Consider the following 16,614-nt stretch of genomic DNA (forward strand, 5'->3'; position numbering starts at 1 on the left):
TGTGCTACCCCAAGCCCTCAGGGGGCCTCAGTGCACCATAACGAAATGAAGGAACTGTCCCTTCCGCACTCTGAGCTGCTGTTTATTACCTGGACTTTTGGATGTCTCCACTCAAGAGTCTTACACAGACTTTGTTAGACTCTCTTTCTTAGAGGACTACCTAGCCCATTGCGTTCAGTCTTGTTTGGTGGGGGTTGGGTGGGTGTCAGTTATTCCTCTACTATCTTGCCTTATTTCTCTGATCTCTTCACATAAAACCCCCACTTCTCCAAGACCCCAGTCCAAAGCTCTCACACATACCAATACCTTAGGAGTCACTGGTCTCAAAAACAAGAATACTTGAGTCCCAGTTTGGGCTCTAAGAGCCACTCTCAGTGAGTAAAAACTACTTTGAACACTTAAATGCATGATTATCAGGAAAGGAAAAGCTGGATATGGTCATCTATATGCTAAGGACTTTGGGGAAACAGATTCAAGGACTTTGGGGAAACAGATTCAAGAAGTACTGAAAAAAATCTAAAATGGAATATAACTCAAGAACAAAATTGTCTATGGATTTAATTTGGACTATAATCCCATGTAAATGCTATGGAAGAAAGAGGTGTAATGTTGAAAGGAACTAGAATAGGTGTACTGGGAGCTTGTAGATAATTCTAGATTCAAGACCATGATTTTTTTTTAATTGTAAGAATTTATGAGAAAGTCTTTCTCATTAGGGACTAGCAGTGGTCCTTTAAAAACAGATCTTATGGCATAGTTATTAAGCAGTAGAGCCAGGACTCAAACTCATGGTTACCTGAGGTCTATGGTTTCTGCCCTTGGCCTCTGGAAATAAAAGGGAATTTGAGCAACACATGCATTGCTATGATAGTAAAGTATTCTTCCTATCGAGCCATTTCCTGCAGACAAAACTCATGCATCTTGATTTTTTCTCTTTTGGGGTGTGTTCTGTTCCCATTTTCAGTATTTCTTTGTCAAATAAGTGGAGGCTTCTGTTTCACAAAGACTTGTGGTCATAATTCTGGATCAGGATAATATTATTATTATCAAGTCATTGACCTTCTAATAAGTCTCCAGGGAAGGCTTCACACAAATAGGCATCCAGCAGGCCAGTCCCATCAGTCCTCAAACCTGCTCGGGCATTTCTGCATTCACAGTGGAGATGGGTACGAAGCTTAGCTCCTTGCCCACAAAAACACTCTCCATATGTGTTCTAATTTTCTAAAAAGTAGATTTAATGAAAATGCCATCTACCACTCAACAGTAGATTGGCAAAGCAACTGTATAAACATTTAAAAGATCTGTACTGACAGCTATGTTTTCAGACAATGTCGTTTTCTTCTTTCTTTCTTTCTTTCTTTTCTTTCTTTCTTTCTTTCTTTCTTTCTTTCTTTCTTTCTTTCTTCTTTCTTTCTTTTTTTGTCGTTGGTGGTGGTGGTTGTTAATGGATAGAGGGCTCTGGGACTCTTAGATGTTGAGACCTGGCATTTCTGCATTTGACAAGGTGCCTTGTGCAGTCCTCATGGACAGATAAGTACAATTTGAAACTTGTTAAAAACTTAGGCTAAAGTGTACTAATTATAGAGTCCATGACAATCTGGATAGGTTTTTGGTGGCATGCTCTGATCTGTCCCACAGTTTTACCAGCTTATTAAGTTTTCAGATGATGAAGATCTAGTTTCCGAGGACAGAGATCTAGGTGGGATGGAAAACAGAGCAGATGGCAGATGACAGAAAGATCTCACAACAAGCTAAAATGATGGACTGCTTGTAATAGGATGAGATGTAGTAATAATAAAAACGATATTCTGTATCAGGGCTTCATTTCTAGCCAGACAAATACAGAAAGAAAACGTGGTGCTTAGTAGCAGTTCAGGCATAGGGAAAGAAAATGCAGCATGAGTCAATGAGGCTGCCAGAGAGATTCATGAGTCTATAGGCTGCATAAACACAAGTATTATTTCTAAAACAAGGGAGGAGCTGGGACTGCCCTGATGTGCTTTGTGCTACAGTGTGTTGTGTGCACACAAGGGACATAGGCAAAGTGAGCTGTGTGGTGAAAAGAGAGGTGCTTTGTCACAGGATGAACTGAAACGCCCATAAGCGCTATTGAATCTGGAAAAGACCTATGCCAGAAGGGGGCAGGGTGGGTAACAATGCTTCACAAAATGTTTGAAGAGCTCATACATTTGAGATTAGACTTACTCTGTATATCCCAAAAGAGAAGAAATTAGGATCCATCAGTAGAAGCTACCAGGATACAAATTTCTGATGAAAGGAACCACTTCAGGAAAGAATGCGGTCCCCATCCCAGGTGTCTTAAAAACAAATTCACTTGATGAGAATGCGGTAAAGGGCATTTACATGTAGTATTGGGTCACTGACACTATAATTCTATAATTCCAAAGGCCGTGTATGAGCCAGAATGTCCAATCGCCCCAGCTCCCCTATTGTGCTATCCTGCCCACCTTCCTGATACTGTCTGTCTGCTATGAGCTTCAGCATTCTATGATTTGACTGAAGTAACAAAATTGGCCAATTCTTATGTAATTGTGGCATACTATGCACCATTCTAGGCACCTGAGTTGCTCTAACTCGGTTGAGCCTTGTAACACTACTATGAGGCATGCACTATGACTAGCTCCATTTCGCTTATGAGATGGTGGCAAACCAGGGTTCCGTAATCTGCCCGTTTCCCACAGCCAAAAAATGGCAGAACTGTCACCTGAGCTCAGGTATCTCTCTGGCACCAGGGCTTGGGTGGCACCAGCCTAGCTCTGAAATGAGAAATCAGTGAACGGGGCTTGTTTCACCTCCTCTCCCCTCTTGCATGGGAATCTCACTTATATATTTCTTAGGTCCAGGTGCGCTAAGGAGACAGGGAGAGGCACGAGAGCCCTTGGGAGGTGGCCAAGTCAAAGTTTCGAGAAGTAACTCTTGGTACATATGGGACATTTGAACCTGGGGAGAAGGTGCATGATGAAAGGGAAGGGAGGTTCTCTGAAAGGAATGAAGCCCTGTACCCATCTGTGTGGTTATGGGGAACACGGTTCCCCGGGGCACATACTAAATGCTTGGGTGTCCCGTGATGAGCAGGCAGTGCTGACTGAATGAGCCTGTGAAATCACAAATAACGACAATATATGACATCTGGTCACAAACCAGAAATAATTCTGGGTGTTGTCAAATACATTAGCTTCAGTTATAAACACTAGAATTCTTAAGTAGTTCTAGAGTTCAGTATTGACATGTATCACTTAGGATATATTCAGCTGCAGATAACAGAGATGCCAAACAAATCGTGGTTTAAACAGATAGGATTTATTCTTGTCACTTTGCAAGAAACGAAGATGGTTGGTGGTATGGGTTTGTGATTCTGGGCCGGTGTCTGTGATTCTCTTCGGGCTTTCTCTTCATGGTCAGAAGCTGACTAGTTCAATCAAAATCAGAATGTGGCACTGAGCAGAGAGTTCGTCTTCACGCACTTTTTTCTTATCGCAGAGGAAAACTATTTTCCAGAAGCTTCCCACCCAATTTTATCTTATATCTCATAGGCAGAGGTGGCTCTGCTTTAGGCTGCAAGTTGGCAGGTTGGCTGGGACAACTGGCCCTTGGGTCTCTCTCCTTCTTAGAGACCTGGGCTACCCAGGGTGTATCCCCTCCAGTTAGCAGCTCCCTAAGGGGCAAACTTTGGCTTGGAATTGGCACACTCTAGTTCTGATGCATTCGAAGTCCAAGGTCAATGGGGCAGGAGGGATAGTCTTCTCAAGGAGGTCATGGGAAGGAGTGAACATTTACTTAAAGGTAATATGATCTTCCATGAAAGGGCTGGATTTTGGTCAACTCCTAGATGGGGGGCCAGGCTGACTTTCCCAGAAGCTAAAGGATATTTGTCCTAATCTTAAATGTGAAAGACTGTGATCCAGGAAGAAAGAGGTAAATGGCTTTTAAGTAGGTAAAGAACAGACAGGGTCAACAGTGTCTGCCTTGATCCAGAAGGAATTTTTATAGTTCTATCCATATCTTGAACTATTAGGCATTAAGATGTACTGTGCCTAAGTAGATAATTGTCTTTTTCTGCTTCATACCTCCAGGGACAGGAAAGAAGATGAGGAAGGGAACAACCATTTATTATGTGTCTAATAAATGCCAGAAACTGTAGGAACTTAAGATAGACTATTTTTTTTGTTGCTAATAATGTTTTAAGATAAATATTATTGTACTTTTATGGAGGAAAAAATTGAGGCTTTGAGAAGTATCTTGACAATTTATATCATACAAGGTGGGGACCAAGACTTAATGCCCAGGTTTGCCTGGCACTGGAACTTTATTCTTTCTATTATACTATGTTGTCTTTACCACATTTTGTTCAATTTATTTAGGAGCTATTTCTAGAACATTCTTTATGGAGTCTCCTAGAAGAAACTTAATTATCCTCAAACGGGATAGTTCTTTATATGTGTGAAATCAATAATTCTAAGTCATTGCCTCCCCAGGTTAAAAATAGTTTTTTAAAACAGTTCCTTTTATTGTATGTGTAAGCTTATAATAATCCTATTTTTCAGAAGGCCTGCAGGTAGTCAGATGTAGAACTCTTATTGAAAATGATCCGAACTAATAGCTGGCTGATTACTCTTGTCATCAGTCTATGTAATATTTAATTAAAGCATGCAATCCCAATAAGAGCAATAACATAAACGGATTTGGGAATATGCCCACATTGGTAAGTATACAATACAACTGGGAGTGCCATTAGGAAATCAGAGGATTCCACAAAAATAAGACCGATTCAGAGATCTTCTACAAAATTATCTTTCCTGGAATCTCCCTTAATGGCCTAAGGAAAATTCCTTGCAGCCCAAATCACAGATGTAGTAGATTGAAATCCAATTTGTGGTTCAATTCCCCATCAGGCTTGTTGCTTGCTTCCCTTCTTTCCCACTATCGTTGGGTCTTCTGCTTTTGTATCTTTTGTTTTGGTCCTTTAACCCTTTATCAGTGCAATATGCAGCTTGAACCCCAGAGAAGAGAAACTTAATGCAGTACAGCCTTTTTTCTCTCTCCCAGGTAATAGGAAAGGGCTTTCCATCTTGGCTTACCTTCTTGTGTTACTGCATTTGGATCTAGTGGTCTAGTTCTAAACAGCTCACCTGGTAAAGATGACCTAGAAATCTTATGATGTCTTGTCTCATAATTTTTTCTCCTACTTATTTCCAGCATGCTGATCCTTAATCCTGGGCACAGTCATCAAAACTCTAGCCTGCCACTCCTTCTAATATCGGAGATTGGACTTGGTGGGCATCATCTGCAGCCCTTTCAAAACCCCACAGGTAATATTGTCACCTGTGGTTTGGCGGTTTGTTCACAGTTGTAAGCTGGGCTCCCTGGTTCTTTTGAAATCATATTAGAGACAATAAAGTCCAGAGGTTAAAATCTCAGATGCTTTGATCAAAAAAATCTGAGTTTGCAGAATGATTCTATAATATTCTGCTTGCATATCTTTGGATAGGTTTCTCAGCCTTTCAAAGTTTTACCTTCCTCATCTGTAGAAGTTATTTCAGTCGTTCCCCTATACTAGGGTTGTTCTGAGCATTAAATCATACAGTAATGCTTGAGATACAGCAAGTGCTCGATCCATGGGAAACTCACATAGTGCTTCTGTGTCAGAGTCTGAGAACTTTACATATATTATCTTGTTTAATCCTCACATAAACCCCACGAGCTAAGTACTGTTAGTCCTATATGATAGATGAGAAATCTGGGGCACAAAGAGTTTTAACAGCTCAGTCAGCTATCTAGCTGTTAAGTGGAAGTCCCAGGATTTAAACTCAGGTTGGCTGGTTCCAGAGTGGGCCCTGCTGAGGTCTCTGCCATGCTGCCTCTGTGTTGCTAGCTCTTACTATCAACGTTACTGCCCACACCTGCACCACCTTCATAGGGGGATGAATGGAGCAAGACCGAGGCTCCCTTTTTTGCATGAGGTCATTTTTCCTGCTTTCTTTTACCACCAACTTATGCTCCCTTCTATCTTTCCTGTATAGAAAAGAAATTTATAGCCTCTTCTGTCCGCTTTGCCACTTGTGCCCAGCAACATTCCTCCCTACCTCACTAGGACACCTGATAAGGCATGAACTCACAAGTTTCTAGGTCATGGCTAATTAGAGCCAATCTCCATGTACTTGAGAAACTTCTCCTATAAGTCTTACTGTGCACTTAGGAACTACTGTGCTTTGTCAGTGGCCTTCCAAAACATTTCCCTTGAACTAAACAGCATGTAAATGACCAGAACAGACTCAGATGAGCCTAATGACTTCCTGTGATCTAGATATTGTACTCCTTTTTAAACTTTGATTGCCTTAGAAGCCACATCTGGGTTAGCATGTGGAATCCTACTAAATTTATAATCAAGTAAACTATCAAAGAGAATTTTCCAAGGATGACCATCCTCTTCGTAAGACAATAAAATCTTAGGAAGTTCTAAATTTTATCTTCGTAATTTTACACTTACATTCAATCCTGTCAAAGTAATTTTTTATTATGCATTGTATTACTTTCCATAGTAGTTACTTTCAGATGTTTGTGTAATCGGAAAATGGTATATGTGTGATGTTGCTCCTTATCAAAATCTAGACTTTCACGGCAAACACCTAATTTATGAACATTTATAAAATAAGACAATGATCACTCAGGACCAGGTCATGTTGTGCTAACCTCATTTCCTTTTGGTTAGGGTCATTATTTAGTTACAGCAAAGCCATACACAAATTGTGTTGTGATTTCCACAAAGTACTTGACAAAAACTCTGATTATGGTGCTGTGAATAAGAAGGTGAGCTATGATCTTTGGGATAGTACATGCTAGGGGAATTCATAGCTCAATGGACTACTGAATCCAAGAATCTAAAAAACACTTGTGAATGACTTTAGGTCAACCTAGATGACATCTCTGTAAGAGCACATAAGAAATTAGCGCTGGGCCTTGTCTTATTTATTTAATTTTTATATTGAAAACTCGTACCATACTATGCTTGAATGCTATGTAGTCCATTCTTATTTCCATTTGAAAATTAGGATACTTTTAAAATCTCTCCTGCATTTTCCATTGTTCAAAAATAGCTGTAGTGTTTCTAAAGTTGATCAAAAGTGCCTTTAGTACCTGAAACATCAGTCAGCTGGGTCTGGAGCTGTGAGCACATACAAGTGTGTGCTCTGAATTGCAATTCTGTCTTTATATCATTGGCTCAGTTCCACCATGCAAGTTTTAATTTTCTTTTCCTTATTGGGCAAGAAAGAAGCAAAATAGGAGTGTAGTAATTTTGCTCCCTGCCATCTGTTGACTTATGCTCAAAATTCCCTAACCCTTTGTGTGCTTATCTGGTTCTTATTCCTGCCCCTTATTGTATAAGAGTCACTTTCTGTTGTTACGACATTGTTTTCAAATTTTAGCTCATCCTTTAATTTTGCCTGTCTGACACCATTGTTACAGGTCTGGGACATTTATGCAACAAATTTATGAAGCACACATTCTAATGGAGGAAGAAAAACAATAATCATCATAAACAGATGAAGTATGTCAGGGATTATAAGGTAAGCATAGTGGAAAATATACAGGAGAGCAGAGATTTGGAGCTCTGGGTTGGGGGATGAATGTCAATTTTAAACAGGGTGGCCGAGGTGGCTCAGTGAGCTAACATCCTTTAAGCAAAGGTTTGAAGGAGATGAGCAGAAAGTTAGCTTTTCGTGATTGGAATGAATTGCATGCTTCATCCTCCCGTGCTTGTACATAGGCTCGTATGTTCTGAATCAGGTGTAGAAGAAGGACATTACATTTATTACCCCTCCAATTATCCGTGAACACCACCCCCCACCTTCTCTCACCTTCTTTGGGACTAAGGGACTAATGTCTACAGCCTACGCTATATCCAATTCTTAATTTCAGCTGTGAGCTAATCCTTTCTTGTCATACAGTAGACACGTAGCAAATGTTTATTAAATAAATGAATAAAGAGCAAATGCCACTAGCTAATTATAGAAGGTGACAACGGAGAGCAGAAACCTCTAGGAATATATTCCCTTGAATGGGATCCTTTGAAGCTGTAGGGCCTGAAGGCAGACCCGAGGAACAAGCAGGTGGAGGATTTGTAGTTTGGGCCCGGAACCTTCTCTGTGCAGCTCCTTGAGGAACACCTTTAGTGAGGTGGGCATAGAAGCTCATTCCATGAGCTGCCCCTGAACTTGGGAATTGCACACTCAGACATTGATTCTGTGAGAATAGGAAGTGGGAAAATCACCCATGAGGTATTTTTCCATTTAGTTTTTAATCTTGTGAGTGAGCTTTGCTGCTCTCCACCACAAAACAAACATCAAGCAGTTTTTCCCAGGGTCCCACATCTTGGGCGGGCTGAACGCAAAAAGGCCCTTGCCCAAAGTCCCTGCATGGGGTGGGCTGTTTGTAAGGAAAGAAAACAGAAATTCACAAACCGTGGAGTTCTGACATGCCATGTAGGAAAACTTTCTGGAATGTACTTTTTCCTTTGGCTTGAAATAAGCAAACTGTGGAAATCTGATGCGTTCCATATTCTGTGAACATAGATAATGAGCAAAAGAAACTTAAAATATGGGTAACCATCGAACTTATTGTCCTACCAGGGATACTTTTGAGAGTGAAAGGGTCTCTGTTAATCATCACATTGGGGAAACAGGCATAAGCCAAGGTTTGACTTTCTTAGGCAAACCAGAATACATGGTGACCCTAAGTAGAGGAAAAGTACTGTGAAAAAGAGTATATAGAGAAGTATAAGTAAAATGTAACATTTCTTCCCTTGCTGCCCATTTTACCTTTGACACTGCCATCCCTACCATAGAATCACCAAATCATAGAATTTTTAGGCTCAGATTGTGCTTACAGATCATATAGCCTTCTACTCAAAAGATGGTCCATGGCTGGCTAGTTTTCCTTCCATAGGCAGTGGTTCTCTCCTGTCTCTCATACCTTCAAAAGCCTGAAGTTGGCAGAGCATACCTGAATTCTAGTCCTGGTTTCACCTCAGGGTCAGCAAAGTCACTGCATCCAGTCTCCTCATCAGTAAAATGAGGAAATTTGACTATCTTGTCCACTGAGTTTCCCTTCGAGTTCTAAAGTTCCATAGTTTTATCAATTTTATGAATTCAGGCATCTTGGAAGCCTGAAGCTAAATGAGAAGAGTCCCAAAAAACGTGGTGTAGGACAATTGTCTTGATTAATGCTTTCCATGAGGAAGACGTGTTGTTTGTAATGAGAAACAGAAAGGGCATTCCAGAAGCTGGAATGGCAGAAGCAAATGTTGATCACAGGAAAGAGTATTTGGGGACAATGGAGAAAGGTGGTATGGGATGTTTAAGAAATGGGAGACTATGGACTATGAGAAACAAACTGAAGACTTCAGAGGGGAGGGGGGTGGGGGAATGGGATAGACTGGTTGGGTAGTAAAGGAGGGCACGTATTGCATGGTGCACTGGGTGTTATACGCAACTAATGAAGCATCGAACTTTGCATCGGAACCCGGGGATGTACTGTGGTGACTAACATAATATAATAATAAAAAAAAGGAAAAAAATAGGGACGCTGGGTGGCTCAGTCGGTTAAGCATCTGCCTTCAGCTCAGGTCATGATACAGGGGTTCTGGGATTGAGTCCTGCTCAGTGGGGAGTAGGCTTCTCCCTCTCCCTCTACTGCTGCCCCTGCTTGTGCTTGCTCTTTCTGTGTGTCGAATAAATAATTAAATAAAATCTTAAAAAAAAAAAAAGAAATGGAAAAAAAAATAACAGGCAGCTTTAAGCATGTTCCTAGTAAATTTAGACCACAGCATACGAAATAGCCTCTAAGTTAACACAATTTTTCCTTCATTGGAGATAGTTTATATGACCACTGCTTCTGAGACTTTCCCTTCCAACCTTGGGCATCTGTCACTATGGGCAGTGTGATGGTTAATTTTAAGTGTCAACTTGGCTGGGTTTTGGTGCCCAGTTGTTTGGTCAAATACTAGTATAAATGTTGCTACGAAGGTATTTCTTAGAAGTGATTAACATTTACAATCAGTAGACTTTAAGCAGATTATCCTCCATGATGTGGGTGACCTCTTCCAATCAGTTGAAAGCCTGAAGAATGAAGACTGCAGCTTTCTGAAGAAGGAATTTTGCCTCAAGACTGCAGTATAGAAATCTTGCCTGAGTTTCCAGACTGCTAACCTGCACTGTGGATTTGGGACTCAAGAATGCAGCATCAACTCTTAGCTGAATTTCATCTGCTAGCCTGCCCTACCAATTTCAGACCTGCCGGCACCCATAACTGCGTGAGCCTATTCATTCCTTCAAATAAATCTCTGTCTTTCTCCTCACACACACGTGGTTCTGTTTCTCTGGAAAACCCTGTCTAACATAAGCAGCATTCACCAATCTCTCTCCATTCTCATTTAACCAGAAGTTAAGTGGCTGGCAGACAGACTTTGGGTGATCTACTGATAAATGTGGAAAGTAGAAAGGCCTTTGTTCCCAAGTTCTACATGAAGAAGGCAGGGTTCATTTCTGACTCACCAGTTTATCCTCAATGTCTACCTGAGACTGTGCCTGGCACAGAGAGAGAAGAGGTACTCAATAAACGTTTGTGAGTGAATTCACATGAGAGTAATACTTAGCTGGGACTTTTGAGGGCTTAGGAGAGGGAAATGGACTAGCCAAGTCCACTCTCAGTATCAGTATACCATCATGATTAAGAACACAGGCTTGGTTGCAAGGTCTAATCCCAGCTCTGCCATTTGGTATTAGTATGACCTTGGGAAAGTTACTTAAACTCTCCTAATCTCAATTTATCCATCCAAAACATGGGTATAATAATGTGCCTGCCACAGAGGGTTTATGTGGGGCTTAAGTGAGTTAATACAAATAAAATACTCAAAACAATGCCTGGTATGCAGTAAACACAATGGGAGTATTCACTGTTACTACTATTGTCTTCTCACATTCAACAATGAACACTCATGTCAGCAACTGTCCTAACTGCTAGATACCAAAAAAAAAAAAAAAAAAAAAAAGTAAGACAAAATGGCAGCCTTGGAGGAAATGAGTCAGACAAAACAACTACATACAGTGTGATGAATGTGCAAAATGTCTTGCGGAAAGTGCTCAGGAACACAGACAGCAGCTGATTATCTAAACCAAGTAACCTGTGAGGCCTTTATGAAGAGGGCAGATTGAAGGTAAGCCTTGAGAAATGAGTAAGAGTTCTCAAGACAAAGAAGGGAGAAGGGCATTTCTTGTGGAAAAAAACAACACATAGAAAAACATAAAGGCATGGTTTGGGACATGATGAATTCTGTGTTGAGTCTGAGTAACTCCCAAGAGGAAATGTTCGGGGGTCATAGGGTGATGGGTATTAAAGAGGGCACATGCTGTGATGAGCACGGGGTGTCACACGTAACTAATGAATCATTAAACACTACATCAAAAACTACTGATGTACTATACAGTGGCTAACTGAACATTATGAAAATAGAAAAAGGTTTTATTCTGGAAAAAAAAAAAAAGAAAAACAAACAAAAAGAAATGTTCCGTAGGTAAATGGCAAGAGAGTCTAGGGCTCAGGAGGAAGTAAAGTCTGGAAGAATAAATCTGGAAGTCACAGTGTCAGCAGATTTGTCACGGCACTTCTGAGCTGTGTCCAAGAATGAGCATGGGGGTGAGAAGATTTGAGGGTCATCAATGTCCACAGCATTTAAGGAGCAATGAGGGGATGATATACTTGAAACAGAATTAAAGATGTAGCAAGGAGACCCAGAAGGGAATAGTACCTTGGAAGCCAAGAAAGAACATTCTAAAAATGAAGGAACGCGGATCTTCTCTCTGTCACTATGGATTTGCCTTTCATATCAATGGAACAATACATGGTCTTTTGTGTCTGGCTTCCTTCACTTAGCATAATGCTTTCAGGTTTCATCTATGTTGTAGCAAGTAATAGTACTTCATTCCCTTTTCTGTGGCTGTATAATTTCCCAAAGCCATATTTTGTTTATTCATTCACCAGTTAATGGTCATTACTTTTGTTCCCACTTTTTGTCTATTATGAATAATACTGCTATGAATATTCATTTACAAATTTTTGTGTGAACATATGTTCTTAATTCTCGTGGGTCCAGCAATTAGAGATTAGCTAAATAATATAATAAATTACCGTGTAACCATCCAAAAGAATGATACAGGGTTATATATGCTCATATGGACAGAATCATTGAATGAAAATACAAGGTACAATGTGTATTGAAAAAACCCATTTTGTAATTATAGACAAACAACTAAATGAATAAATATGCCAAAAAAGAATGAAGAGATATTAGGAGGAACGTAATTCTTTCAAGTCTTCCCTTCCCCCTGATACAAACTCCACAATGCAGATGCCTTCCCCCTAATACAAACTCCACATTCAGAAGGGGATGTTCCAGTGTGCTCCTGTTAAGAAGAAAACAACAACCAAAACAAACCTCCCTAATTACATAACTTAAAGGTAATCTTATTTCACCTCTTTGGTAAGGTTTCCATGAATGTGCAATTAAGATAATTGCCAGTAACTATGTGAATTTAGTCAAAGCAGGAAGTATGCTGTTCTAAAACTTGTGTGGGTACAATTAAAAAATAAAAAAGGAAAACATCTGTTAATGCTCTTGAAGAACTTCCAGTGCTTTCAGTCCTAGGATATCACCCCCAAAAGTGCTATAAATCTTAGCTTTGTCCCCACATAGCCATCGATTCCCAGCGGAGGCGGGTTCTCCCAATTATCTATTTTCCCTTTTGTTTTGTGGAAATCTTTCCCAAGCAGATGCTGCTCTGATCCATTACATTGGTGGCCTCCAGTTCGCCTTCCTTCCGGTGTTCGCACCTTGCGGGGGTCCTTTCCCCCAGAATCTGGATTGGCCTGCGATTCACAATAACCAATAAACTGTGGCCACTGTGAAAAGGGTGCCAAGCCATTTCTGTGCCTAACCCTTAAGAAGGTCTGGCAGCTTCTGCTTTTGTGTACTCCAGAGCCCTAAGCCACCACGTAAGAAGTCTGGGAACTCTGCTGGAGAGACCACATGGAGAGGCCATGGGGAGAGGCCACATGACGCAAGAGAGAGGTCCTGAGAGCCCAGCGATTCCCAGCGTCCTTCTAGATCCAGTGACTAAGTGTACCCTACTGGCCACTGAAAGGCCCAGCAGGGGAACTACCCAGCTGAACCCCACCCAGTTACTGAATCCTGGGCAAAAAACTGGTTGTTGTGTCTTAAGCATAAAGTTTTGGGATAATTTGCTAGGCAGCAATAGGTGACCAAAAGGAATAACTGGTTCTTTTTTCGGGAGAGGTGGAAGAAATTTTGAAGGAATTTCAATAACCTTACCCCGAAGGGTTAAGGACTAGCTATGTCATTGCAAGTAGGCCCTTCCCTAATCAACCCTTTGGTATCACTGGTAGAGAGAGGGTTAAAAGCCAGGCAAACCAAGAGCATAAAGGGAATTCATTTCCTTCAGCCCACACCTTTCCATCACAGCAGCATCCCCTTTCCATTAAGGCTGCAGATCTCAAGTTTTCTCTCCATCTGCTGTTTTTGTGTGTGTGTGTCTGCTAAGTGTGCTCGAACACGCGTTCATTCCCTAGGAAATTCCTTTACCTACCTTTCCAGCTTGACTGTTCCCCTGGAACCTACTGTCCTGAGTGTTTCCTCTCATTTTCTTTCTACCTTCTCCATCCCGTGGAACATCACAGTCCCTGTTTCTCTTTGAACACCCGTTCTCAAAGCGTGCATGGGGGGCCAGCAGCACCAGCAGCGCCTGGGAATTTATTAGAAATGCAATTTCAGATTCCACTTCAGACCTACTGAAGCAGAAACTCCGGAGACGGGCTTGTGATCTGTTTTAACAAGTCCTCTAGGTGATTTCTAATGTACACTAATGTTTGAAAACCACCGCCCTAGATCACAGGTCAGCAAACTTTTTCTGTAAAGAGCCAGATAGTAAATATTTTAGACTTTGGAAGCTGTCCAGTCTCTGTTGCAGCTTCCCAACTCTGCTATTATGATATGAAAGCGGGCACAAACCACATGTAAATGAACCAGCAGGACCGTTCTAATACAGTATCACTTATGGCTACTCATAGCTGAGTTTCGTCCAGTTTTCATGTGTCACAAAGTATTGTGACTCTTTTAATCCTTTTCAACTATTTAAAAATGGGAAAATTATCCCTAGCTCGAAAAGCAGGCTGTGGGCTGAGTATGGCCCTCAAGCCTCAGTTTGCAAACACTGGCCCTAGAACATCTCTGGTTTGCTCTTACTCAGGGCACCTTTAGCCGACACATCCATCTTTTCAGCTCAGCAGTCTTTTCTTTCTGAGGCCCCCCCGGTGATCTTCCACACTCTAGGCCATTGATCTTCCCTGAAGCCATGTCTTGAGGAAATGGTTCCATTTGGGCCATTGGGTCTGATTAAGAAGAGGTCTGTATATGGCTCCCAACCAGAGCCTTCCTTTACCATGAGAACTTAGCCTCAAGTCAGCCTTAATGGGAGTGGATTCAGGGCACTTTGCTCCCAGCAGACCGACAGTATAGTCCCTGATGAGCTGGGCCCCCCCACTGACCCCAATAAACCAGAAGTATGGAGTAGAGGTGGCCTGTCCAGAGTCATTCCAGGTAGGGATGATGGTACCAGGCCACAACCTTTTAGCTACTTCTCTCTGGAGCTATGCTCCCAGGACTGAGTGCTCCCTGGGGGCTGGAATCAGGGTTGTTTATTTAGTGCTTCTCCAGATCACACCTCCCCCTGTGTGGGCTAGGGAAGGAGAAATGGGTGTGTCTTGTGTGTGGGTGTCTTGGCACAGTTGAGAGAGGGCACATAGGGAGCAGTGGGCTGGGAAGGTAGCATGCATTAGAGTCTTCTAATATTATTTATTTCTTATTATTTTTTTATTCATTTGAGAGAGAGAGACAGACAGCACAAGCAGGGGGAGAGGCAGAGGGAGAGGGAGAAGCAGGCTCCCCGCTGAACTGGGAGCCCCAATGCGGGGACTCGATCCCAGGATCTTGGGATCATGACCTGAGCCAAAGACAGACGCTCAACCATCTGAGCCACCCAGGCGCCCCTGAGTCTTCTAATTTTAAAAGAGAAAATAATAGCACTGAGTCCTGCTGCTCTCTGGAATACCAGCCTTCTTCCTCTCCCCTTCCCTTGCCCTCCCCAGGGAAAGTACAGCTACCTTAATGGCAAGTGGTGTTTACTTTCCCAGGCCGCACACAGTCACAAACACTCGCAGCCATTAGACGGCTTCCTCATCCTCTGCCGCTGCTCTGGGAATTGCAGCGCTGCCAGGCTCCGGCGCTAAATGGCAAGCAGATGGAAAGATGTTTTTTTGGTACTATTAAAAGAGGCAAAAACATTTCAGGGCTTCTTGTTTCTGGCAAAGCTGATGATTTTGTTGTCGTTACTATATACGTAAAGCAGAAAGGTGTCAAATTGGTGAACTTTTCCTGCTTCAGGATCAGAACAGAATTCCTCTCCTGAAAAAGATCAGGAACATGGTGTATCTGTTATTGTATACAAGCGTCCCCAGATGGAGCTCAGCAGGCAGCTTTCAGTGGGGTCCAGGGCTGCAGCCTGAGCGGAAGGGGGCTTCCTCACCGGTGACTGCTGCATGGCACAGCATGGGAGAAGATTAGGGCTGGGCTGCTGGAAGGACGGGGACAATTGTCATCATTAGCAGTTATCGTGAATGGGGCGCCCATGAGAGACGATGAAGTAGAGACCCAGAGAGATCAGGTAGCTCGCTCAAGGTCACCCAGTTAAGTGGCCGAAACTGATTGCAGTTCCAGGTGTATTCGGTTCCACGTTCCTTCAAGCATTCCGTGGCACCCCCAGCATTCACGAGTCCTAATTAGCCCTTGTTCTAATACTAGCACTTCGGGGTGCTACGTGCCACGTGTTGTTCTAAGCACCGCATGTAATTAACTCATTTAATCCTCATCATTATATAGTAGACACCATTATTGTCCAAACTTATATACGAGGCAATTGAAGTAGGACGCTAGCCAGTAGCTCAGTCACTATCAGAACGCAAGCCCCCTGGCGTTAGACACTTGCTCTCAGCCACTGCACTCCAGGCTCTGGATCAAGACAAAAGGTTAGAATCCCTGGTTAGGTGTGTGATCTCTGCCACGTTATGTAATATCTCTGAATGCCAGCTATTTTATTTGTAACGTGGACCCAACAGGGTTAACAGCAAGAAGTAAGTGAATGTCCCCTAACAGCTTACTTGCCAGGCAGGTAGCAGATACGTTAGTAAGTGCAGATTTCTTGATTATTATGGAGTCCATCCAGGCTAAAGGGAGGGAAACACAGGCTTTTAAAACCTTTTTAGTGACTTTTTCTTACTAAAAAATATGTGTACATTACAGAAAATGCAGACGAGGATGAAGACGACAGTCTCAAAATTCCAGCAGTATGAGATTATTTTTTTGATATATATTCTTTTGATTTTCTTCTATGCATATAAATGCAATTATTTTTATGAGGTTGAGCTTGTATTGTCCATTATGTGGTACACTAAACTTGTGTTATGAAC

General features: G+C 41.9%; 1 long non-coding RNA gene across 3 annotated transcripts in view; it reads left to right on the forward strand.

Moving 5' to 3' along the window:
- LOC117803099 overlaps positions 1-10,363 on the forward strand; it is a 51,052-nt gene extending 40,689 nt beyond the window's left edge. For 2 of the 3 annotated variants that reach the window (XR_004626749.1, XR_004626750.1), the window contains 3 exons: positions 5,218-5,330; positions 7,486-7,586; positions 10,129-10,363. This is a non-coding gene — a long non-coding RNA (uncharacterized LOC117803099). Of the gene's footprint in view, positions 1-5,217; positions 5,331-7,485; positions 7,587-10,080 lie in introns of all 3 variants that reach the window. The other variant, XR_004626751.1, reaches the window with a different exon arrangement.
- Positions 10,364-16,614: the final 6,251 nt, after the last annotated feature.

This window comes from Ailuropoda melanoleuca, chromosome 7 (assembly GCF_002007445.2).
Source record: "Ailuropoda melanoleuca isolate Jingjing chromosome 7, ASM200744v2, whole genome shotgun sequence".
Lineage (NCBI taxonomy): Eukaryota > Metazoa > Chordata > Mammalia > Carnivora > Ursidae > Ailuropoda > Ailuropoda melanoleuca.